We start from the raw sequence: 27,919 nt of genomic DNA on the forward strand, positions 1-27,919 counted from the left end.
CACCTATATCTCCATTATTGATTTCTAGTTAACTTCCTTGTGGTCTGAAAACATATTTTGTATTATCTGTATTCTTTTCAATGTTAAGTACTTCATGGCCTAGAATGTGCTCTATGTTGGTAAAGGTTTCATGTGAGTTTGAGATGAATGTTCTGTTTTTGCATGTAGTGTTCTGTACCTGTCCATTAGATCAAGTTGATTGAAAGTGCTACTTAGGTAAATTAGAGTGTTGTTAATACTCTTCCTGCTTGATTTATCATTATTGAAAAATAGAAATCTCTAGATATACTAGTGGGTTTGTTGATTTCTCCTTCCAATGATACCACTTTTTGCTTCCCATATTTTAAAGCTCTTTGTTAGGTGCATACACATTAGAGATTGTTATATCTTCTCAGATATATGATCACTTTATCATTTTGTATTGCCCATCATTATCTGAATAATTTTCTTTGATCTGAAGTCTTCTATCTCTGAATAGAACAGGTATTATTTAATAGCTCCTGTATCTTTCATTAGTTTAGATGTTAATGTGTACCTTTATATTAAAATGGATTTCATCTAGATAACACATAGTTGTGTCTAGTTTTTGTATTCACTCTGACAGGTCTGTTTTTAATTCATAGATTTAGACAATTCGTGATAACATTTTTTATTGATATACTTGTTCTGATATCTACCATGTTTGTAAATGTTTCGTTTTGTTGCATTTTTTTGTTTGTTTCCTCTTTTTTCTGACTTTTAAAATTTTAATTGAGGATTTTATATCTCCACTTTACTTTTCTTCTTAGCATGTCAGTTGTGCATCTTTAAAGTTTATCTTTCGGGGCTGACATGGAGTTTACAATATGCAGTTACAATCAATCTAATTCAATTTTCAAATAATACTATACAGCTCAAGAGGAATGCCAGTACTTTAAAACAGAGTATTGCAATCTTTTATACAACTTTTGTTATATGCTTCACTTAGTTTTATACTATAACCACAGAATACATTGATATGATTATTACTTTTAGCAAAGTTTTTCTGCAAGGTTAATTAAGATGAAAAACAATAAAATATTTTATTGTACCTTCTTTTATTCCTCATCTAATGCTTTTTCTTGTTTTATGTAATTTAAGTGTCTGACCTAGATCATCGTGCTTATGTCAGCAGATTTGGTGGTGGTTGTAACATTTCTTACAGGGTAGATCTACCAGCAATGAATTCCCATTTTGGGGGTTTGTTTCTTTGTTTGTTTTGTCTGAGAAAATGTTTATTTCTCCTTCACTTTTGAAGGGCGATTTCCTGGATTAAAAAATTCTAGGTTTATATTTTTTTTTTTTTTTTTTTTTTTTTTATTTTTATTTTTTTTTTTTTGAGACGGAGTCTCACGCTGTTGCCCAGGCTGGAGTGCAGTGGCGCGATCTCGGCTCACTGCAAGCTCCGCCTCCCGGGTTCCCGCCATTCTCCTGCCTCAGCCTCCTGAGTAGCTGGGACTACAGGCGCCCGCCACCGCGCCCGGCTAATTTTTTGTATTTTTAGTAGAGACGGGGTTTCACTGTGGTCTCGATCTCCTGACCTTGTGATCCGCCCGCCTCGGCTAAATGTTTTGCTCCAATCTCTTCTTGCTTGCATGATGTCTGACAAGAATCTTCTATGTATTCTTTCTCTTTTTCTTCTTTTCTCCTCTCTTTTCCTTCTTTTCTTTTCTCTTTAGGGAAGGTAAGTTTAACCATTAGACTTTTTCAAGAATTTTTTCTTTATTTTCACTTTTCTGAAGTTTGAGTATGACATGCCAGGGTGTAATTTTTTTTTTTTTTTTTGTATTTATCCGGCTTCATGTTTTATGAGCATCCTGAATCTGTGGTTTTCTTTCTGGCATTAATTCTGAAAATTGCCTAGTCACTATTGTTTTACATATTTATTCTGTTTTGTTTCTTCTTTCTTCTATTTTATTCACACTTAGACTACAGTTTTTGAAATTGTCTTACAATTTTTGCATGTTCTATTCTCTCTTTTACATTTTTTAAAAATTGTATTTCAGTTAAGGAATATTCTGTTGACATGCTTTCAAGGTCCTTGATCCTTTCCTCAGCCATGGCTAGCTATTAATGAGCACATTAAAGTCATTCTTCATGGCCGTTAGGGATTTTAATTTTCAGGATTTCCTTTTGTTTCTTTATTAGTCTTTTTATCTTTGTACTTACATTAGCCATCGCTTTTCCATGTTGTCTACTTTTTCAGTTAGAGCCCTTAACCCACCCATTATAGTTATTTTAAATTCCTTTTGTAATAATTCTAATATATCTGTCCTGAGATCGGGTATAATTTTGATTTGTCTCTTCAGATGATGTTCCTTTTCTGCTTATATCATGACTGAAAATTTTTGTTGAAAGATAACTTGATATCTTGATATTAGGAACTGAGTTAAATAGGCCTTTAATGTCAAGTTTTATAGTAATCTGATTAGAAATTAAATTGTGTTTAATGTTAGCCATAGGTGGAGGTACCAAGATTTTCAAATTATTTAAATATTCTTATTTTTCCCCGTATTATCTTTAGATGTTCCTAAAATTCCATTTTAATTCAATCTGAGACTTGCAGTTATAGAACCTGTTACACATGATATTTACCATGGAGCCTTATGTTATTATGGTGGTAGGGAGTTGCAGAAAGGAGACATTCTACAATATTATGATTAAATCATTCTTTTAGTGGACCTCTGTCCCTTAGCTATGACCTCAGGAGTGTTTTTCTTCCTTAGGTGAGACAGAAAGATTAACCAGCATTGGAGTTGGGAATTGTACTTCCACCTATGTGAGGTAAGACCCTGAGGAAGTTTTTTTAAAATTTATTTACTGGGAAGTATGCATTTTTTATAGAAAGCTGTGATGGTTACATTTTTAGGTCAACTTGGAGGGTGTTTTTGGATTAGATAAACATTTAAGTCCGTGAACTCAGAGTAGGCAGATTGTCCTTCATCATGTGAATGGTCCTCATTCAATCAGTTGAAGGTGCAAGTAGAACAAAGACCTCTGCCTCCCTGCTGGAGAGAATCCTCCAGCTGACTGCTTTTGGACTTCATTTGCACAGTCGGTCCTCTTGAACCTCTTGAGTCTCCACCTTTTTTGACCTTTAGACTGGAACTGCACCATCATTTCTTCCGGGCCTTGAGTCTCTCAGCCCAGCAAACAACAATATAGATTTGGACTCATCAGCCTTCATAACTGTGTGGGCCAATTCCTTATGGGAATTAATCTCCCTCTCTCTCTCTCTCTCTCTCTCTATCTCTGTAGAACCTTCTACATAGAAGCAAAACCAATGGGATATACATATTCTGACCTAATAGTAGATCATACTGGATGTTCAAAATGGTTATTTTCCTCTTCCTCTGCCACAGTCAAAAGGCAGTTTTTTCTCAGCTCTACACCACCATGATTACCTGGTAGGGTACTTGGGGTTTAAACTCACAGACATCTAAAACCCTCCTACATCTGTAGGCCCAGGAATTTTTCACTCTCATACTAGTGCACTCTCAGCCTCCTAGAATTACTCAAAATTACGTTCTAAGTGTTTCTACCAGTTTATGTCTCCAGTGGCTTCTATATCCAGGTAAGCTGATCTCAGCTATCTGCACATTTGATTATCTCTTCTGGTTTTGGTGAGCAGTTTGCCCTGTAACCTCAATTCTCTAATGGGTCCAGGAAAAGTCATTGATTTTTGGTTTGTTCAGCTTTTTTTCCTGTTTTAAGGATGAAAATAACTTCCAAGCTCTTTACTTGTTGGAGCTGAAATGATACTTATAGTTTCAATGTTGCCCCTTAGCAACATATGACTGCAGGACAAAAAGTTTGCTTTACAAATAATGCTAACTAAAAAATGTTCTAAATTAACCATGCTTCTTAAAAAATAAATGAAAAATATGTAGACATTCAGCAAATTGGTTTAATCTTATTATTAATTTTTATTATCTTAGAATTTAATTTGGGCAGCAATTTTAGGTGAATATATTTCTATAAGCCTTAGCCAAAGTAAAGTAAAGGATAATCTTTATGTTTGAGAAGACTTGAATTATTAATATTAAAAATTCATTTAGAGTTCAATATATTTAATATAAAAATTCAGGGAAAAATAAAAGAATCTCAGAACACATAAAGGAGTGTGACTATAATTTAATAATATCCATGAGGTATCCTTTCCAGAGAGATAATTCTGACAAGTCCTTCTTTGAATAGAGAGGTTTCCTTTATTCATATCTTTAAAGCATCCTCTGTCCATAGGACACAAAACAAAATCACCTGAGAAGTAAAGAGTTTGTTTCACCCTTTGTCAATTTACATTTAGTCTCGAGTAGCTCTTCTAATTATTTATTTTACTTTCTTAAATTATTTTTTTTTCTCCTAGTATCATCGGTACTTAAAAGATCTGTCATATGGGTGCTGTTCTTTATTTTCTTCTAATACTTAAATAAGCCTTAATAATTGCTGCTGCTGCTTATTAATAATCTCAGTTATCCCATTAATGCATTGATGCAAAGAAGCTGCCTCTACCCTAATAGACATAAACGATCTGTGCTTTGTCTTCCATCAAGGTCAGAAGTTGCAGCCATTGATCATATCCTCCCCCTTAGCAATAGATAGATTGTGCATAGTATCTTCCAAAAGTCTGTGCAAATATAATCGTAACTCCATCTCTTCAGGCATATTTGATAGAGAATAACATTCCGTTTCCTTGACAATGGAGTTTGGCATACTGATTGTCTCAGTTGGTTTGGGCTGCTATAACAAAATACCCTAGCCTTTGTGGCTTAAACAACAAACATTTATTTCTTTCACTGCTGCAGGCTGGGAAATACAAAATCAAGGTGCTAGCAGATTCGGTGTCTGGTAAGGGCCCGCTTTCTGGTTCTCAGATAGCTACTGACCTAGCCCATTACATTTGTGCTGCTATAACAGAATTCTAGAGACTGGGTGACTTATAAGGAACAGAAATTTATTGGCTCAATATTTTGGTGCCAATATTAAGGTGCCAGCAGGCTCAGTGATTCTAATTCCAAGATGCATGTTGAATGCTGGGTCCTCTGGATGGGAGGAATGCTTCATCTTTACACAGCAGAAGAAAAAAGAAGCAGAAAGGGGTAAAACTCACTCTTCTATAACAGCATTTTTTCCATCCATAAGGGTAGAGCCCTCATGGGCTAATTACCTCTCAAAGGATCTGCCTCTTAATACTGTTACAAGGGCCAATAAATCTGAACATCAATTTAAAGGAGATAAACTTTGAAACCATAGCAGCCACCATTTTGCTGTATCCTCACATGGCCAAGAGAGAGTTCATCTCTGTCATAGCTCTTGTTATCAGGCCACTAATTGCATTGCATCACGAGGGCTCCACCTTGGGGACCTAGTCAACTTCTAGAGGCTCCACATCCATCTACTATCACATTGGGGATTAGGTGTCAACATATGAATTTTAAAATCACACAAACATTCAGTCTATAGCAATAAAATATAAAAAAGGGTGAAATCATCCAAAATACTCTTCTATAAGTACCAAATTGTTTCAAATTGACTATAATTAAAGTTGAAACAATCAAACACAAGAGTAAAGAATAACCTGGGAAGGCCACACCATCCAATTTCCTTTCTTCACCACAGAGATAACTTCCTTATTTACTCATATCTGGGAGTATGTGAGACAGGTTTTGTTAATAGAGATTGAGTACGTTTCTATAGGTGTAAACAGGGGACAGCATTAAGTATTTAAAATTGCATTATTATGCTCCAATTTCAAATAGCACAGTTAAAATTGATTATACAAACACCACCCTGTGGGGCATTCACCTCCTCTACTTAGCAAATAGTCCTCTAACTATTTAAACAAATAGTTTTTTATTGCTGTTTGAAGATTTTTGGTTGACCATTTTCTCATCTATCAGGGTTTGGAAAATCAGAACTTTTGGAAGCACACTGATGGCTTTCCATCTGCAAATTTTGTGATAGTGAACTTTCCAAAATGTGAGTAAATGATGAGAGCTCTTGTGTTGCGGGAAGTCAGGGACCCTGAATGGAGGGACTGACTGAAGCCATGGCAGAAGAACATAAATTGTGAAGATTTCATGGACATTTATTAGTTCCCCAAATTAATACTTTTATAATTTCTTACGCCTGTCTTTACTGCAATCTCTGAACATAAATTGTGAAGATTTCATGGACACTTATCACTTCCTCAATCAATACCCTTGTGATTTCCTATGCCTGTCTGTACTTTAATCTCTTAATCCCGTCATCTTCTTTTTAAACTGAGGATATATGTCGCTTCAGGACCCTGTGATGATTGTGTTAACTGCACAAATTGTTTATAGAGAATGTGTGTTTGAACAAAATGAAATCTGGGCATCTTGAAAAAGGAACAGGATAATAGTGATATTCAGGGAACAAGGGAGGTAACCTTGAACTGACTGCCAGTGAGGGGGACGGAACGTCTTTCAAATGCAAATAGGAGAACTATCGCTGAATTCTTTTTCTCAGCAAGGAACATCCCTGAGAAAGAGAATGCGCCCTGAGGGTAGGTCTATAGATGGCCCTCTTAAGGTGACCGCCTTTTACGGTGGAAGCCGAAGGCATGACACAAGCCCCGGTCTCCTGTAGTGCTCCCAGGCTTATTAGGACGAAAAAAGTCCCACCTAATAAATTTTGGTCAGACAGGTTGTCTGCTCTCAAACCCTGTCTCCTGATAGGATGTTATCAATGACAATGCTTGCCCAAAACTTCATTAGCAATTTTAATTTTGCCCCATCATGTGGTCCTGTGATCTCGCCCTGCCTCCACTTGCTTTGTGATATTTTATTACGTTGTGAAGTATGTGATCTCCGTGACCCACACCCTATTCGTGCACTCCCTCTTCTTTTGAAAATCGCTAATAAAAACTTGCTGGTTTTATGGCTCGGGGAACATCACAGAACCTGCCGACATGTGATGTCTCCCCCGGACATCCAGCTTTAAATTTCTCTCTCTTGTGCTCTTTCCCTTTATTTCTCAAACCAGCCGAGAGGCATAGGAAATAGAAAAGAACACACGTTAACCATCAGGGGAGGGTTCCCCTGATACTCTTGGAGCCTGTATTTCTTTCATTATCAGTACCACCTTTTGCTTCTTTGACAGAGTAAAACATGTAAGCAGCTGCAAATGCTGTGTGTACAAGATATTACATGGATACAACATCAGTCATGTATATCATGCCTATTGTAGTTTTCCAGAAACAATGTAAGTTTGTCCTGGAACAATCACCCCATGTAGATGGACTGATTTGGGCACCTAATATTAATACGGTAAAATGGCAAGGAAACGACAAAGACAGATCAGTTCCCACTTTTTGAAAGACCCTTGGACATCTTAAAAGTCATGCAGGGGTGAAGGACCACAAAGAGGCAGGAAGAATAGAGCCTCACAGCCTAAATAGGCTTCTTATAATTTACTCCTCTCTTTACTTTCATAATTACCCCATGAATTAGCTGCTACTACAATTATTCCTGCTTAAACGAAGAGAAGTGGAAGGCACAGGTATAAAATTCCTTAGTTTATACAATTCTTTAGTTTGCTATGAGGATTGATGTCAAAGCCTTTAGCTCAGTGTTCTTTCTGCCTAGAAATTAGAATAGAAATTTCTTCACTGGACTCAAGATAGTTGACTTTGGATATTGCAGTGGTCACTGCTAATTGTCCACTTATATTCATTCTCTTCACTTTCTACATTCTATCAGAGACCTGACGGAAGTCTGGAATTATTCCCTCTCCCAATATTACCCCTGTTGAATGAAGGGATATTGATCTCTTCCCACCCCTATGGGTAGGGCTCCTTTTCATCTAAGAGCAGCAGGTAATACTATCCTTCATACTATTTTTCAGTATAGAAATGTACGAATGAACCACTGACTCTCTGAAAAAGTTTTCTGGGTGACTCTTAGAAGGGATTTCCTTTTCCCTAAGAGAGATACTTTAGAAGTAAGATTCTCTCTCTTTTGCAGCTTGCACTTTTCTTAACAATGTTAAAAAGCAGGAAAGGAAACTAAGTGCATATACAAAATGGTGCATTGCTGAGACAGTTTACAAAGAAACAGTGTCAGAGTCCTATAGTAGGAGGCCTGAAGATGCTACATTTCTAGATTCTGTGTTGTGTAAAACATCCCTTATGAGTTCAGCCACTTTTAAACAGGTTTCTGTAACTTTTATCCAAAAACTTTCTGATATAATAATATAGCATTTTATTTTTAGGAATGTATATCCAACTATCCCAAACAGGAAGTGATGTTATGTTCCCCAGGATGGCCTTGAACTCCTGTTCTCAAGTGAGTCTCTCACTACAGGATCCAAAGTAGCTGGGACTACAGGTAAACTTTCAGAATTTTATCCAGCCTTTCAATCTGCAAAGCATGAACCACTATTTTCTTCTTATCAAATCATGTATCCTCTTTCTTGATGCTCAAAATCTTCGTCACTGGACAAATTTTCCTCACTAATCAATTCATCTCACTTTGAATATTGAAAAAACAGTGTATACTCATCTTCCAAATGACTTTATGTTCACAATTCCACATAGCTGCTAGCAGTTATATGCTGAGTTGGCAGTGTCTTTAATCTGTGTTGGAGTTGCCTCTTCCATTATCTTTTAAGCTCCTGTAGAAAGACAGGCTTAAGTTTCCCTTTTTTTTTTTCAAAGCACATAGCATTAGACTCAAAATTCAAAAGCTTTTTATCAATTTATCCTGATAGAAACTGATATAAAATATTCCCATAGTTACCTGGGTGAAGCAATTATGAAGTTCTTTGGTTTTCTGCTTCATAGATTCAATTCATTTCTTATCATGAAATCTGAATGGGGTTGACCCAAAAGAAGCATTGGACTAATATTCCCAAGATATGAGCTGAGTGGAATCCAAGGACTAACAGGTGTGGCTGTTTTTCACAAATCTCTGTGTCCCTTTGACTTTATATTACTTGTGTTTTTTTCTCGTGGTGTAATTCTTATTTCTGTGCAGGCTAATATGGCCCCATTTTTGTGTCCTTGCATGTGATGTCCCTCCTGACAGATAGTTCACCTTTGCTGTCCAATTTGAGACCATCATCTCCTGACATAGTGCTGTCCTATGAAGGCTCACCTTGCTTCCTTTGGATGACGTACTGTTAATCATCACCGACCTAATAACAGTGATGTTAATGCTGCAGCCATAATACTCTTGTCTCCCTCCCTAGGCCTTCTGGGCTGTTCAGACCGCTAATGTCTTGTTAAAACTTTTTTACTTATTAATTTTATCTGTGACACAGCCTGATTAGCTTCTGAATTACTTCGTGCCTATTTTTAGTCTGCCATGCTTCTATCCTTCACAGACAGTTTAATCCCAAAGTATTAATTCGTCTCTATATAATGCTGACTTGTCTTTCCACAGGTATCCTAAATCTTCCTGTTTTCACTCAAGGTCCATCCACCTTGCTTTAACTTACATTTCTTGCCGATTACTTTCATTTTTTCTGTGGATGCAGAGAACTCCTTGTCTGGAGACCAAGAGAAAGCCTGGGGTCCATCACCAAACTATCATCAACACATGCAAGGAAGCATATAAGATTATTAAAAATCTGTGATCAACAAGGACTCTAGAAGAATCTAGGCACACTCTTATGGGAGACACTGTTGAGATGCTCTTTCTGTAGTTTAGATGCCCATAAATTCTGTTGTTGAGGAAAACTAACAAATTCAATGGCAATAAATATAAGATGGTTTGGAATAAACATGCTCTGCAGTAAACTGTCTATAACCAACTGATAAAATGTGTGGTCCGAACATTCAGTGCTATGTGTAGACAGAAGGAAGACAGAGGAAAGTTGTAATTAGAGGGTTTGTAGAAAGCATTAACAGAGGATTTTGACCAGTGTTATGGTATGAATGATGTCTAATATGCCAGAAAGAAACAAGGAGGAATGTAATCAGGACAGGAAGAACATTATGAGGGAAAAACTTGAGAATGCACTTAAAATAAAATGAGTTGGTAAAGATAAGAAAGAAGAGTAACACTTGGAAAGGAGGCATAGAATAAAAGTTACATAGCCATTCTGGGTTGCACTGAATTTTAAGTTGAGGGGCTGGATATATTTATACTGGGACAGGGAGAGTTATAGGTTTAATTTAAAGTCAGTTAGATATAAGTGTTGGGCATCCAAACATTCAGCTGCTATTGTGAAGCCCCATGGGATCTTTTTCACACAAGACCTGACTGAGAAGTGCATTGATTTTTATATGTATATATTTATGTATGACCTATATATGTGCATGTGTGTGCACACACACACACACAGAGATAGCATGCACTCGCATGTGTATGTATATATGTGAACTGAATTTCGTGAGCTTCCCAGTCAATTCCATTGTGTACATTTTTCTTTTCTCCTTTAATTTGGGTCTTCTGGCTAACAGCCTAATTTTCCCACTTCTGACCCAACCTCCACATACTACCTCCTTCTGACTTTAGGTATAACTTTGTACTCCTAGTCTCATTTGTGTCACCTGATGACTTGATGCATTCATGTGCAAACCTGTACTCTTTATTCTGGCTCTAGTGGGCCTTTGGGATCTCTAGCCTCTCTTTCTATGAGCTGTTTCTGAGGACAGCGCTCCATCTGTTCTGAACTATGTACACAGACAAGATTTGATAGTCAAGGGACAATATTTTGTGAAAGTAAAAATTCACTTCTGTTACCAGGACCATAGAGTAAGCCCTTTAAGAACAAGGGTGATAATCTACTCAGTTTGGCATACCCACTCTGCAGTGACTGGCATGGAATGCAAATTCAACAGACTCTACATCCTACATACATGCAAATTTTATTGGTCAATTATACTTTGATAAAGCCAAAAAATAAAATGAAATTAAGAATAAATGATACCAGCTTTTGAGATTAAACAATTTTTATTAAACAGTTATCTATTAGATGAATATGGTCACAATCTTACCTCATTAAAGTATATTGTACACTTTAGATATGTGCAGAATATTAGTCTCAGTTATACCTCAATAAAAGGGGTCAGTGTATGTATTGATAAGCTGTATGACAAAGCTTTACAAAGAAGTGAAAGAAGATAAAATGATGAAAATGTGTATTGTGCTGAGGAAACACATAGTAAATGAGTGTTACTAAAAGCAGCAATATGGATTCATGCAGTTGACTTGGATGAGTCTGGGAAGTTTTTGCAGAAACACAGAACTAAGATTTAAGGGATAAATAAGAATTTTCCAAATGAACAGGTAGAGGGATGATGCTCCAATCCAGAAAGAGAGGCATGTGCAAAGTCACTGAGGTATGAACATGCCAGGTGTGCTTAGTATGGGTGGAGCTTAAAGAATGACATTGTCAGTTCCAACTAGCAAATGGTACTTGTAATGGTTAATACTGAGTGTCAACTTGATTGGATTGAAGGATACAAAGTATTGATCCTGGGTGTGTCTGTGAGGGTGTTGCCAAAAGAGATTAACATTTGAGTCAGTGGGCTGGGGAAGGCAGATCCACCCTTAATCTGGTGGGTACAATCTAATCAGATGCCAGTGAATATAAAGCAGACAGAAAAATGTGAAAACGCAAGACTGGCCTACTCTCCCAGTCTCCATCTTTCTTCCGTGCTGTATGCTTCCTGCTCTTGAACATGGGACTGCAGGTTCTTCAGTTTTGAGACTCGGACTGGCTCTCCTTGCTCCTCAGCTTGCAGACAGCTTATTGTGGGACCTTGTGATCATGTAATTTAATACTTAATAAATACACATACACACACACACATATATATACATATATATAAAATTAGTTTTCTCCCTCTAAAGAACTCTGACTAATACAGTACTGTTGATGAGAGGATATTAGCCTGGGATGTCCAGGCTCATACAGAGCAGTGAAAGTGGAGTAATTGATGAGATCTACTTGGCTAAAATAAAGAGTTAAAAAGGAGTAGGAAATAAGATGGATTTAGCAGGAGGAACAAAGAAAGGACAAGCCATTCCACAGAGAGACAGGGGGTACGAATGAGCACTCCTCTCCCTTATTTAACTTGTGATACCTTTCATTCTTGCTGATAATGCATTTTCAGCAAGTAGATGGTGGAAACATTTGTCCTTCTGGAACAAAGTGGGTATGTAGAGTCAATCCTATACTTTACTCAAAACTAAGTGGATTGTGTTGGATTATTCTCAGAATCTGGGCTCTAGCCTGAACCAAGTGAGCTCTCTAGGCAAATCAAGTTTTCCATGCCATTGTTTTGTTTTGGTGGTATTGTTAATAATTATTGTAACTTAACTCAGAATCATTTCTGCATAAACCATTTTGATATTTATCAAAAAAGGTTATTCCTGTTCATCATGTTATGTGGAGAGTTAGGTTTTTGACATGGATTCTTATCTCTATTGGACAGAAAATGAGACTGAGGTTCAGATTAAAATGATTGACTACCATGACCAGGAAAATTAATCAGTGAGAACTAAGTGAAGCCTCACTCTATTTACAGTTTTTCCTGTGGCATGTTTAGTCTTTATGCTCAAAACACTGAAAAACCTCCAGAATCCTATGTTTCTTGCATTTCACTATGCCAAGATTTTGAATTAGCTATTTATTTTTTCTGAAACATACAGCTATCAGAGAAAGAAAGAGAGAGAAAGGCATATTTTAATAAATATGGTTGTTACAATTGCACATTTTCTGGGGAGTATGATAAGCTCTATAATTAGCATGGATGCACAGCCTACTTATGGGACATCTCAATGGATTCAATAGACTATCTCTTGAAACATTCTTGTCACACATGCTGGAAATAAGGAATATGAAGATTTGATTGGCTTTCTATTTAATGTTTTTATGCTGCTCCTGATAACTTTAAATTATCCTGTAAATTGCATTTGTCTGAAGTGCTGACTAATGACTCATGGCACAGTGGCCTAAGGAACCGGACACTTGGAGAAGTAAGTCTAGGAGAGTTTAACTTAGCTGTGGCCAAATGCGGTCATGGTTAAATTTAGCTCTAAGTTAAATCCTTCCTTTTTTTTCTATTCCACATTAGTAAAATAAGGGAATCTGTTCAACCACCAGCCATTTTGCATTTATCTTTGTCATTTGTTTTGTAATGTAACTTTTAAAAGCCTCTAGTGACCTTGGCCCATAATCTAAGGAGTTCCAAAGACAGGGATTGATTTAGTTTGTGACTCACTCTCCAAATCTTTCACAGTCCTATCTATATGTGCTCCCACCATCACCTGGTTACCGGTAGCTGAGTCAGCCATAAAGTTATCGATGCATCCAGGAAAGTTACCCGGTGCCTGGCTATTCATTGCTCATTGCCACCCAGCCCTACCCCATTTAGCCTAAATTAATCTTTGGGATTATACAATGAAAATAAATAAAAGTCTCATTGAAAAGCCCCACAACACTGTTTCTGAAGCCATAAAGGATTTAATTAAATTCTATAGTATATATGAAAAAATTTTCAACCTTACTAATTATCAGAGAAATGGAAACTAATACCATGAGATAGCACCACATACTAGTCAGAACGTCTATTAGTAAAAAATCAAACATAACAGGTGTTGGGGAGGATGCAGAGAAAAGGGAACACTTATACACTGTTGGCAGGAATGTAAATTAGTACAACTTCAGTGGAAAACAATATGAAGATTTCTCAAAGAACTAAAAATAGATCTACCATTTTATGTAGCAATCCCACTACTGGGTATTTACCAAAAGGAATAGAAATCATTATATCAAAAAGATACCTGTATTTGTATGTTTATGGCAGGACTATTCACAATAACAAACATATGGAATCAACTTAAGTGCCCATCAATGGGTGATTAGATAAAGAAAAATTGGAATATATCATGGGATACTGGTCAAGCCATAAAAAATAATAAAATTGTGTCTTTTGCAGTTACATGAAGAAAACTAGAGGCCATTATTGTAAGAAAGTCAAATACCATATATTCTCACTTAAAAATGGGAGCTAATAATGTATACACATGGACATAGGGAGTGGAATAATAGATATTGGAGATTCAGAAAAGTCGGAGAGTGGGAGGAGGGTGAGGGATGATAAATTATCTAAAGGGGAACCAACATGCACTATTCAGATGATGATTATGCTAAAAGTCCAGACTAAAAGACCACACAACATATCCATGTGACAAAACTGCACTTGTACCCCCTAAATGTATAAAAATTAAAATTGAAAAAGAAATTGCCAATATCTAAAAGTCATTGAGAGAGAAAACAACTTTGGGACACAAAACTATCTCACTGCCAAATTACTACTACAATTTACTGTTAATTGGCTTTTTATTTTACAATCATTTTACATTTACAAAAAAAAACCATGAATATAGTACAGAGATATTTCTGTTGCCTATGCTTTTGAAGCCTTACTCAAAACAATCTTTGCCCAGTCCAATATCCTGAAGTATTTCCCCAGTGTTTTTTTCTAGTTGTTTCATAGTTTCAGGTTTTGTATTTAAGTCTTTAAATTTTGATTTGATCAATATACTCTATACCAGGTGTTTTATTATTAACTCACTCATTTTTATTTAATGTCCTTTTTTTGTGTGTTTCAAGATCCAGTCCACAATATCAGGTTACATTTAGTTATCATGTCTCTTTAGGTTCCTGTTGGCTGTGAGAGTTTATCCGAGTTTCCTTGTTTTTGATTACCTTAACAAACAGTTTTGAGAAGTACTAGTTAGGAATATGGTAGACTATCTTTCAACTGGCATTTGTCTGATGTTTCTCACATTGTTACATGGGTTATTGGAGATTTGGGAGCAAGATCACAGATCTAGAATCCTGTTTCATTATACAACATCAAGAGTACATATCAACATGACACATCATTGTTGATGTTAACCTTAATCACCTGGCAGATGTAGTGCTTATCAGTTTTCTCCTTCGTAAAGTTACTTTTTTTCCTGTTAACATGCATTACTCTAGAAGAAAGTAACCATGCACAGTCCATAGTTAAGAACCACAGGGTTATGTCCTACCATAGTTAAGAACCACAGGGTTATGTCCTACCTTTTTAAGAGTAGACTATGTGCAATAAATAATTTGTAATCCTTTAAGACAGGAGATTTATCTTTTTCCTATTTATTTATTTATTTATTTATACTGGTATGGATTCATGGCGATCTTTTTTATACTTTGGATTATAATATAAGACTTATTTACGTTGTTGCTGAAATTCTTCCAGCTTTGGCCATTAGAAATTTCGATATATCTCTGCCATTGTAGGAGTTTTTCCTTCTCTTTATCTTATTTTCTGAGGCTACAAGATGGTCCAGGATCATATTATATATTTCCTATATTTCTTCTAGCATTAACCATTTCTCCAATGAGCTCCTGATTTTACTGGAGAATGGTATTAAAAATCAGAATTTGGGTACTAGATGTGGTCATTTGTGCTGTAGTGTCATTGCTTCTAAGCCCTCTCAGCTGACAGAGCAAAAAAATGAATATATATAGATAGACACATACATACATATATCTATATATAACCATATGTATCTATAGTAACCTTAGCATCAGTTCACATTGATGTCTACAATTCTAATCCATTACCAATGGAACATTGTAGCATCTTCCTCCTCCTGATCTGAAAAGTTCCACTTCAAGCTGAAGAAACTTGGCCTCCAACGTCGGCCATCTATTTATTTATTCAATTCTGGGATACAGGCATAGTGGTTTTAGAATTTTCAAACTGTATTATTGGGAAAACACATACTAATCAACTCATTTTTTGTCTTTAGTTTTATAGACTCTACTGATTATCAGTTTCTTAGGTTTGCACCATTTCTTTTCACCATTGCTTCATATATTTGTAGTTAAGTTACATTGTTTTGTCACATTCTGCATTCTCCCTTGGTGTCCTCTCACATTCTAAATAATTTTGTTTAAACTTTGCAAATATAATGTTCACTCTTTGTGCTGAAAAGTTCTAAGGGTTTTGACAAATGCAGTGTTATGTGTTCAACACTGCAGTGTCATATAAAAGAGTTTCACTGTTTTAACGATTTTTTTGTGCTTTAGTTGTTCAACCTTCCATATCTTTCTCCTTGTCAACCACCAATATTTTTGCTGTTGTTACAGTTTTGTTTTATTCAGAATGTCAAAAATTGACACCATATGTTATGTAATCTTTCCAAATTGGCTTCTTTCACTTAGTAATAATGTTTACAATTTATCTATATATTTTCATCATTTACTAGCTTATTTATTTTTATCACTGAAAGACATGCCACTGTGTGAGTGTACCATAGTTTGTTTATTCATCTATTAAGTGAAATCTTAGTACCTTACAATATTTTGGCAATTACGAAGAAAATCCCCATTCTTAGGTTTTTACATGGACATATGTTTTTAAATCACTTCTGTACATACCGAAAAAGGTGATTGCTTGATAGTTGGGTAGGTCTGTGTTTAACTTTATAACAAACTGCTATATTGTCTTCCAAAGCGGCTGTACTATTTTATATTTCTATTGGCATTGAATGAGATTTTGCCATACTTGACATTGTGACCAATTATTAGCATTGTCAGATTTTTGGATTTTAGCTGTTCTAATAGGTGTGTAGTGGTTTCTCATTGCCTTTAATTTGTAATCTCGCTACTGTCAAATGATATTGAGAATCTCTTCATATCCTTATATATTTCTTCATCTGCTTTGATGAGATATTTGTTCATAGATTTTACCTATTTTAAAAATGGTTTGTTTTGTTATTATTAAGTTTTCGCTATTCTTTTATATTTTTAATACCAGTCCTTCAATAGATATGTGTTTTGCCAATATATTCTCCATGTCTGTTGCTTTTTAAAAGTTTTACACATGAGAATTTATTTTGTTTTCATTCAGTTATTAAAAGACATGTTGGCTCATTCTAATTTGTGGCAATTATGAATAAAGCTGCTACAAATATTTGTGTGCGGATTTGTGTGGACATAGATTTGCTCATTGAAGGAAATAATTAAGAATACAATTGCTGGATCTAATGGTAAGCTTACATTTAGTTTTGTAAAAAAAAAAAACTGCTACATTGTCTTTTAAAATAACTGAACCACTTTATATTCCTACCAGCAATGAATGAGTTATTGTTGCTGCATATCCTTGCCAGCATTTGGTAGGTATTATTATTGTTATTTTAAACTTTAATTTTAGGTTCTGGGGGTACATGTGCAGGTTTGTTATATAGGTAAATTGTGTGCCACGGAGGTTTAGTTTACAGATTATTTCATCATCCAGCTAATAAGCATAGTATCCTATAGATAGACCCTCCTCCCATCCTTCACCTTCAGGTAGGCCCTGGTGTCTGTTCTCACTTTTGTGTTCATGTGTGCTCAATGTTTACCTTCCTCTTATAAGGGAGAACATGCACTATTTGTTTTTTTGCACCTGTGTTAGTTCGCTTAGGAGCATGGCTTCCAGTGCCATCTGTGTTGCTGGAAAGGACATGATCTTGTTCTTTTTTATGGTTGCATACTACCTCATAGTGTATAAGTACTAAATTTTTTAATCCAATCACCGCTGAGGGGCATTTAGGTTGATTCCATGTATTTGCTATTGTGAATAGTTCTGTGATGAACATACACATGCATGTGTCTTTATGATAGAATGATTTATATTCCTTTGGTTGTATATCCAACGATGGGATTTCTGCATAAATGGTAATTCTGCTTCAAGTCATTTAAGAAATCACCAAACTGCTTTCCACAGTGGCTGAACTAATTTACACTCCCACCAGCAGTGTGTAAGTGTTTCCTTTGCACTGCAACCTTGCCAGCCTCCGTTGTTACTTCTTTCAATAACAGCTATTCGTACTGGTGTGAGGTGGGGTCCCATTGTGGTTTTGACATGCATTTCTCTAATATTTAGGGATGCTGAGCATTTTTTCATGTTTGTTGGCCACACATGTGTGCCTTTTTTTAAAAGCGTCTGTTCATGTACTTTGCCCACTTTTTAATGGGGATGTTTGCTTTGTGCTTGTTTGTTTAAGTTCCTTATAGATGCTGAATATTAGGCTTTTGTCAGATGCATAGTTTGCAAATATTTTTTCCCGTTTTGTAGGTTCTCTGTGTATTCTGTTGATAGTTTATATGTAAAAGCTCTTTAGTTTAATTAGGTTGAATTTTTCAATTTTTGTTTTTGTAGCAATTGCTTTTGGCATCTTTGTCATGAAATCTTTTCCAGGGTCCTTGTCAAGAATGGTATATCCTAGGTTATCTGCCAGGGATTTTATAGTTTTTGGTTTTGCATTTAAGCCTTTCATCCATCTTGAGATAATTTTATATGGTGTAAGGAAGGGGTCCAGTTTCAGTCTTCTGCATATCCCCAGCCAGTTATCCTGGCACCATTTATTGAATAGGGAGTTCTTTACTCTTTAGTTGTTTTTGTCAACTTTGTCAAAGATCATATGATCATAGATGTGTAGCTGTATTTCTGGGCTCTTTCTTGTGTTTAATTGGTCTATGGTATGGTTTGGCTGTGTCCCCACTCATACGTCATCTTGAATTGTAATTCCCACAACTCCCACGTGTTGTGGGAGGAACCCCGTGTGGGAGGCAATTGAATTATGGGGGTGGTTCTTTCTTGCACTGTTCTCATGATAGTGAATGAGACTTACAAGATCTGATGGTTTTAAAAATAGAAGTTTCCCTGCACAATCTCTCTCTCTTTGCCTGCTGTCATCCATGTAATACATGACATACTCCTCCTTGCCTTCTGCCATGATTGTGAGACCTTCCCAGGCATATGGAACTGGAAGTTCCTTAAATTTCTTTCGTTTGTAAATTGTCCAGTCTCGGGTATGTCTTTATCAGCAGTGGGAAAAGGGGCTAACACAGGCTATGTGTTTGTTTTTGTACCAGTACCTTACTGTTTTGGTTACTGTAACTTACAGTATAGGTTGAAATAAATAGTATGATGCCTACAGCTTTGTTCTTTTTCACTAGGATTGCTTTGGGCTATTTGTGCTCTTTTTTGGTTCCATATGAATTTTATAACAATTTTTTTCTGATTCTGTGAAGAATGACATTGCTAGATTGATAGGAATAGCTTTGACTTTGTAAATTACTTTGGGCAGCATGATTATTTTAATGATATTTGTTCTTCTAATCCATTGAATGTTTTTCCATTTATTTGTGTCATCTCTGATTTATTTCAGCAGTGTTTTGTAATTCTCACTGCAGAGATCTTTCACCTCTCTGGTTAGCTGTATTCCTAGATATTTTATGCTTTTTCTGGCTATTGTGAAAGGGATTGCTTTCTTGATGTGGTTCTCAGTTTGGATATTGTTGGTGTATAGAAATGCTACTGACTTATGTAGCATTCATCAAGGATATCGTAGTAGTCCGTTTTCATACTTGTATAAAGAAATACCCAAAACTGGGCAATTTATAAAGAAAAAGAAGTGGCCAGGCGCAGTGGCTCAAGCCTGTAATCCCAGCACTTTGGGAGGCGGAGACGGGCGGATCATGAGGTCAGGAGATGGAGACCATCCTGGCTAACACGGTGAAACCCCGTCTCTACTAAAAAATACAAAAAACTAGCCGGGCGAGGTGGCGGGCGCCTGTAGACCCAGCTACTCGGGAGGCTGAGGCAGGAGAATGGCGTAAACCCGGGAGGCGGAGCTTGCAGTGAGCTGAGATCCGGCCATTGCACTCCAGCCTGCGCGACAGAGCAAGACTCCGTCTCAAAAAAAAAAAAAAAAAAAAAAAAAAAAAAGAAGCTTAATGGACTCCCAGGTCCACATGACTGAAGAAGCCTCACAATTATGGCAGAAGGTAAAGGAAGAGCAAAGTCACTTCTTACATGGTGGCGGGCAAGAGAGCATGTGCAGGGGAACTGCCCTTTATAAAACCATCAGATCTCTTGGGACTTATTCACTATCACAAGAACAGCAGGGGAAAGATCAGCACCTGTGATTCAATTACCTCCTACTGGGTCCCTCTCACTACATGTGAGGATTATGGGAACTACAAGGTGAGATTTGGGTGGGAAACAGTCAAACCATATCGGATATTGGCCTAAAGTTTTCTTTTTCTGTTGTGTCTGTACTGGGTTTTGGTATCAAAATGATCCTGGCTTCATAGAATAAGTAAGGGAGGAGTCCCTCAATGTTTTGGAATAGTTTCAGTAAGAACAATATCAGCTTTTCTTTATACATCTAATAAAATGTGGCTGTAAATATATCTGGTTGTGGGCTTTTTCTGCTTGTTAGGTGTTTTATTATAGATTCAATTTTGGAATTTGTTATTGATCTGTTCAGAGATTCATTGCCTTCCTAGTTCAATCTTGGCAGGTTGTGTGTTTTCAGGATTATCTATTTCTTCCAGATTTTCTAGTTTGTGTGCATAGAGGTATTTGTGGTAGTCTCTGAGATTTTTTTTTTCCCCCTGTGTGGTTGATAGTGATGTCCCTTTTGTCGTTTCTGATTGTATTTATTTGGATTACCTTTCTTTTTTATTAGTCTAGCTAGCAGGCTATCAGTCTCATCTATTTATTCAAAAAACAAACGCCTGGATTCATTGATTTTTTTTATGGTTCTCATTTTTCTTCAGTTCAGCTCTGATTTTGGTTTCCTGTCTTCTGCTAATTTTGGGGTTGGTTTGGTCTTTTTTTCTGGTTCCTTAGGTATGATGTTAGGTTGTGAATTTGAGATATTTCTAGCTTTTTGCTGTAGGTGTTTAGTGATATAAACTTTCCTCTTAAGACGGCTTTAGCTGTATCCCAGTTATTCTGCTATGTTGTATTTTTATTAGTTTTGAAGAATTGCTTAATTTCTGCCGTAATTTCAGTTTTTACCCAAAAGTCAGTCAGAAGCAGGTTCTTTAACTTCCATGTAATTGTATGATTTTGAGTGACTTTTTTAGTATTAGTATTGATTTATATATTTATTGTGCTGTGGTACAAGAGTGTGTTTGGGATGATTTTGTGTTTGTTCAATTTGCTGAGAATTGTTTTATGGCCAATAGTGTGGTCTATCTTAGAGTATGTTCCATGTACAGATCAGAATAATGTATATACTGCTGTTTTTTGGTGGAGAGATCTGTAGATGTTTGTCAGATCCACTGTGTCAAGCGTCAAGTTTGGGTCCCAAATATTTTTGATAGTTTTCTGCCTCGATGATCTGTCTGATACTGTTAGTGGGTGTGGAGGTCTTGAACTATTATTGTGTGGTTATCTATGTCTTTTCATAGGTCTTTAAGAGCTTATTTTAAGAATGTGGGTGCTCCTGTGTTGGGTGCGTCTTATATATTTAGAATAATTAGGTCTTCTGTGGAAATGAACCCTTTACCATTACGTAATACCCTGTTTTGTCTTTTTTTTATTATTGTTTGTTTAAGGTCTATTTTATCTGAAGTTAGAATAACAACCCTTGTTTTTTTTCTGTTTTCCATTTGCTTGGTAGTAATTTCTCCATCTCTTTACTTGGAATCTATGGGTGTCACTGCATGTGAGATGGGTCTCTTAAAAACATCATATAGTCTTGCATCCTTATTCAGTTTGCCACCCCGTGCCTGTTAATTGGGGAATTTAGCAGATTTACATTCAAGGTTAATATTGATATATGCAAATATGATCCTGTCATTGTGTTGTTGGCCGATTATTCAGACTCGATTGTGTACATGTTTTATAGTGTCAATGGTTTATGTCCATAAGTTTTTGTGGTGGCCATTAACAGATTTTCCATATTTAGCACTCCTTTAAGGATCTCTTATAAGGTCAGTCTGGTGGTAATGAATTCCCTTAGCTTTTGCTTCTCTGAATAGGTCTTATTTCTTCTTTCTCTTATGAAGCTTAGTTTGGTTGGATATTCAATTCTTGGTTGGACTTTCTCTTCATTAAGAAGGCTGAATATGGTGGGGTACAGTGGCTTATGCCTGTAATCTCAGCACTTTGGGAGGCTGAGGCAGGCTGATCACGAGTTCAGGAGTTCAAGACCAGCCTGACTAACACGGTAAAACTCCATCCCTACTAAAAACACAACAGTTAGCCAGGCATGGTGGTGTGTGCTTGTAATCCCAGCTACTTAGGAGGCTGAGGCAGAATAATCACTTGAACCTGGGAGGTGGAGGTTGCAGTAAGCCGATATCACACCACTGTACTCCAGCCTGGAGACAGAATGAGACTCCATCTCAAAAAAAAAAAAAAAAAAAGGATTCTAAATATAGGCCCTCATTTCCACAGTTAACCATATGGGGTGCCCTTCGTAGGTTACCAGCCCCTTCTCTCTAGCTGCCTTAAACATGTTGTCTTTCAATTCAACCTTGGAGAATCTGAAGATCAGATGGTCTTGGGGATGGTTGTCCTCTATAGTGTCTTGGAAGCGTTCTTTGCCTTCTTGAATTTGAATATTGGCCTTTCTAGTGAGGTTGAGTACATTTTCCCAGATAATATTGTGAAATATGTTTTCCAAGTTGCTTGCTTTCTTTTCCTCTGTTTTAGGGATAACAAATAGTTATACATTAAGTTATAAGTTAATGTCTCTTAACATAATCCCATACTTAGAAAATTTGGTCATTCTTACTTATACTTTTTAAAATTATTTTTGCCTGATTGAATTATTTTGGAGAACTGGTCTTCTAGCTCTGAGATTCTTTCCTCATCTTGGCCAATTCTTCTGATAATATTTCCAATTATATTATGAAATTTTTGAAGTTAGTTTTTCAGGTATATCAGATCAGTTTGGTTCTTTCTAAAATGACCATTTTGTCTTTCAGCTCCTGTATTGTTTTATTGTATTCTTTATATTCCTTAGATGGGTTTCGACTTTCTCCTGAATCTTGATAATCTTTGTTCCTATTAATATTCTGAATTCTATATCTGTCATTTCAGCCATTTCAACCAATGCTGAGGAACTAGTGTGGTCATTTGGAGGTAAGGAGACACTCTAGCTTTTTGAGTTGTCAGACTTCTTGCACTGGTTCTATCTCAACTGTGTGGGCTATATTCCTTTAGCCTTTGAAGTGGTCCTGTGGATAAGGTTTTTGCTTTCATCTTCTCTGATGTCCTTGAAGGTTTGATTATTGTATATGGTGGGTCAAGTTGATTGGCTTTCTTTCTGGAAGATTTCAGAGGCTCAAAGTTCAGCTCAGCAATCGTGTTCTTTACGCTCTAACTCTGGGGAGCTGATTTTTTCTCTGGCCTCTCAAGTTTAGAAAATCTGCTACACTGGAGATGACAAGGTATTCCTGGTCCACTGACCACAACACTCAGCAAGGTGGTGGCAGTGCATCTATGCTTGCTTGCACATGCCAGAAGCCATGGCAGCCAAGCAGGGTGCACACATGTCAGCTGGGGTGGTGTACCAGCAGGAAAGGGACTGTGGCATTCCTTTGTGAACTCATTTCTGGTCACAGTAGGAGTGAGGTATTTATTGGTGGGGGAGGTGCTAGGATCCATGTGTGCATTTGCACCAGTGACAGCCATGGCCTGAGGAGGCCAGGTTGCCAGTGTCTATGCAAAAGTTCATGCTGGCTATGGCAGCATAACCAAGTGCCTGTGTGTCAGTGGTTTGGGCACAGCAGGGTGTGCTCACACTGGCAGTGGCATGGTAAGGTTCATGCACACATGCTCATGTAGGATAAGAGAGTTGAGGTCTGGCCAGGCGTGGTGGCTCATGCCTGTAATCCCAGCACTTTGGGAGGCTGAGACAGGCAGATCATGAGGTCAGGAGATTGAGACCATCCTGGCTTACACAGTGAAACCCTGTCTCTACTAAAAATACAAAAATTTAGCTGGACATGGTGGTGGGCACCTGTAGTCCCAGCTACTTGGGAGGTTGAGGCAGGAGAATGAATGGCATGAACCTGGGAGGTGGAGCTTGCAGTGAGCCGAGATCGTGCCACTGCACTCCAGTCTGGGCAACAGAGCAAGATTCCATCTCAAAAAAACAAAGAGAGAGTTGAGGTCCACCCACATGAGTGCACTGGCAAAGCAGTGAGGCTTGGCCATGAGTGACTGCATACCAGGAAAGCAGCAGGGGAACACCGTAACTGCGTAAGGGTAAGGTTAAGCTGGTGTGTATTGGTGAAGACCTGCCTGCTGGAGCTCTCCTATGGTTGGGAATAATCTTCCACTAAAGACACTTTGATGAGGGTACCCAGGAAGCACCCTGGTTAGGTATCTGAGGCTGTCCTGTAAACAGGCATGGCCAGGCTAGGGCACAGGAAGAAGTCATTAAACAGGGAGGCAATCAGATCAAACTAGCCTCATCTAGTAGGCAAAACTGGCCTGATCTGTCCAAGTCTGACTGTCACCCTGAGGCTAAAGTTTAGAGGAGCATAGTGAGCTTTGGGTGATGGACATTGCTGACCATGATTAACTGTAAATGTTCTTACACCAAACTCTCCTGGACCCACATAGGCTGGAGTCCTGCCCCTACCGCCTCTCTGAGGATCCCTCCCTGACAGTTCAAGTGTCCATGGGGAGTATGGAGGCTCCTGTTGCCAGGATTCTAGACGTCTCTGGTGAAAAGGGGCACTCCTCACTTGTTCAACTCACCCCTTCCCCACTAGTCACCCAGGGCCTGGAATGAGTCCCAGGGCTCTGTAGCTCCATGCAGAATTCCAAACTTTCTCCTTCAGCTCAGTGTCTGTGTCCTCCCTGCAACCACTCTCATTGCCTTCCCTCCAAAGATCTGCTCAGAATGTATCAATCTTTCTGATGTCTTGGTCTCTTGGTGGGAGATGTTTCTCCTAGCTGTGTTTAGTCAGCCATGTTGGCTCCCCTTTTCCTGTGTCTTATTTTTTATTTTCTTAATAGTGTGTTACACAGAGCAGAAGTTTTTAAGATTTTTCTTTCATTGGTGTTGTATCCAAAAACACATCACCCAACCTAAGGTCACCTAGATTTTCTTTTATTATTTCTTATAGAAGCATTACCATTCTGCATTTTATGTTTAGGTCTGTGGTCCATTTTGAGTCAATTTTTATGAAGGATATAAGCATGTGTCCAGTTTCAATTATTTTGTGGGAGGCAGGAGTGAGGGGATATGGATGCCAAATATTAGCAATGCTATTATTTGAGAAAACTATCCTTTCTGCATTGAATTACGTTTATTTCTTTTGCAAAGACTATTTGCCTATATTTGTGTAAATTTATTCTATTAAATATTCTATCCCATTGATTTACATGTTAATTCCTTTGTTAGGAACATGCTGGTTTGATTACTATAGTTTTATTTGAGTCTTGAAATTGAGTACTGTGAGTCATTCAGGTTTGTTGTTCTTCAGCATAGCATTACTTATTTTAGATATTTTGCCTTTTCATATAAACTTTAGGAAAAGTATATTAATATCTAAGAAATTGCTTGCCAAAATTTGATTCGGATTGCATTGCATTTGTGGATCACATAGAGAATACTTGTCATATTAGCAATATTTGTATTTCTAATCCATGCACATGAAATATCTCTCCACTTTTTAGATCTTTAATTTCTTTCACCAGAGTTGTGTTACTTTTCTTATATAAATTCTGTACATATTTTGTGACATTTTACCAAAACATTTATTTTTATGTTATTGCTAATTTAATTATTTAGAAAGTATTTTACATTTTAATTGTATTTTTTGGTATATAGAAAAGCAATTGGCCTTGTATATTAGGCTTGTATCCAAAATATTGCAATAGTCACCACAATACTTCACTAGTTGCATGTTTTTTGTTTTTTAAACATACTGATACTTTGGAATTTTATATAAAACAAAGCATTTCTTCTTTCTCAATCTGTGTTTTTTTCTTTTTACTACTTTTTTAATTGCAAGTTAGGACTCTGAGTACATGTTGAATAGCATTGATGAGAGAGGACATCCTTACCTTATTACACATCTTAGGAGGAAGTAATGGTTTCTCATCATTAAGTATTATGTTTTAGGTATCTTTGCAGTTTATCCAGTTGAGTAAGTTTTCACCCATTTCTATTTTGCTAGAATTTTTTGTTATTAATGGATGTTGTATTTTGTTAGATGTTTTCTCTGAGTATATTCATAGGATTTTCTTATTTCTCTGCTTTAGCATATTGATGTGGTAGATTACAGCAGTAGACTTGTAAATGTTGAAATAGACTTGTGTACCTGGAAAAAATTCCCCATTTGTAGTGTGTAACTCTTCTTACACATTATTCGATGTGATTTGTTATAATACTACTTTGCTGAGTATATTAGCATCCATGTTCATGGTAAATAGTAGTCTATAGTTTTCTTATCTGTTAATATTTATCTAATTTAGGTATTAGACTAATACTGGATTCATAAAATAATCTAGAAAGTGTTCCCTCTGATTTTTTTAAAAAGAGATTGTGAGAAATTGGTGTCATTCCACTCTTAAACATTTGTAGAATTCTCCAGCAAAACCATCTGGCCCTAGTGCTCTCTTTTTGAAAACTGTTATTGACTCAATTTCTTTAACAACTATAGGCTTGTTCACACTATCTCTTTCTCTTTGTGTGAGTTTTGATCATCTTCCTCTTTGCAAGAATTGGTCCATTTCATCTAGGTTACCACATTTTTGGGCATAGCATTTTTCATAGTATTCCTTACTTCATTATTCTTTTAATGTCTATGAGATCAATAGTAATGTCTTCACTTTCTTTCTGATATTGTTAAATTAAGTAATCTCCCTTAACAGACTAGGCATTGAAAGAACATACCTCAAATACAAAGAGTCATTTTATACAAACCCACAGTCAACATCATGCTGAAAGGGCAAGATCTGAAGCATTCCTCTTGTGAACTGGAACAAGACAAGGATACTCGCACTCATTCTTCCTATTTAACATAGTATTGGAAGTCCTAACCAGAACACTCAGGCAAGAGAAAGAAATAAACAGCATCCAAATATGAAAAGAAGAAGTCAAACTATCTCTCTTTATTTACGATGTGATTCTATACCCAGAAAACCCTAAATACTCTACCAAAATGTTCCGGGAACTGATAAATGACTTCAGTAAAGTTTCAGGATACAAAATAAATGTAAAAATATTAGTAGCATTTCTACACACCAATAATGCTTAAACTGACAGCCAAATCAAGAATGCAGTCCCATCTACAATTGTCATAAACAGAATAAAATAACCAAGAATACATCTAGTCAAGGAGAGGAAAGATCTTTTCAAGGAGACTACAAAACACTGCTGAAAGAAATCATAGATGACAAAAACAAATGGAAAATAATTCTATTCCTATGGATTAGAATAATCAATATAGTTAAAATGGCCATACTACCCAAAGCAATCTAGAGATTCAATGCTATTTCCATCAAACTACCAATGTCATTTCTCACAGAAATAGAAAAATCTATTCTAAATTTCATATGAAACCAAAAAGAGCTTGAATAGCTAAAGCAATCATAAACAAAAAGAACAAAGCTGGAGGCATCACATTACCTGAATTTCAACTATACTATAAGGCTACAGTAACCAAAACAGCGTGACACTGGCATGAAAAGAGACACATAGATCAATGGAACAGAATAGAGAACCCAGAAATAAAGTCACACACCTATAGCTATCTGATCTTCGACAAAGTCAACAAAAATTAGCAATAGAGAAAGAACCCCCTATTTAATAAATAGTGCTGTGATATTTACCTACCTAGCCATATACAGAAAAATACTATATCCCTACTTTTACAATAATGAAAATTTAACTCAAGATGTATTAAAGATTTAAAGTAACATCTAAAAATATAAGAACAACAGAAAGAAATCTAGGAAACTCTATTCTGGACATCTGCCTTGGGAAAGAATTTATGACTATGTCCTCAAAAGCAATTGCAACAAAAAACAAAAATTGACAAATTGGACCTAATTAAACTAAACATCTTCCCCACAGCAAAAGAAACCATAAACAGAGTAAATAGACAACCTAAATAATGG

At 36.6% G+C, this 27,919-nt stretch overlaps 1 long non-coding RNA gene across 4 annotated transcripts in view; it reads left to right on the forward strand.

The window, feature by feature from the left end:
- The window catches only part of LOC126940994 (uncharacterized), a 139,217-nt gene that overhangs the window by 67,175 nt on the left and 44,123 nt on the right, over positions 1-27,919 (forward strand). Inside the window, exons 2-6 of one of the 4 annotated variants that reach the window (XR_007721035.1) lie at positions 2,745-2,802; positions 5,919-5,997; positions 7,743-7,858; positions 8,254-8,369; positions 16,901-19,690. This is a non-coding gene — a long non-coding RNA (uncharacterized LOC126940994). Of the gene's footprint in view, positions 1-2,744; positions 2,803-5,918; positions 5,998-7,742; positions 7,859-8,253; positions 8,370-8,824; positions 8,929-16,900; positions 19,691-27,919 lie in introns of those variants that run through there. The other 3 variants (XR_007721036.1, XR_007721034.1, XR_007721033.1) reach the window with 3 other exon arrangements.

Source organism: Macaca thibetana, chromosome 18 (genome assembly GCF_024542745.1).
Source record: "Macaca thibetana thibetana isolate TM-01 chromosome 18, ASM2454274v1, whole genome shotgun sequence".
In the NCBI taxonomy this organism is placed as follows: Eukaryota; Metazoa; Chordata; class Mammalia; order Primates; family Cercopithecidae; genus Macaca; species Macaca thibetana.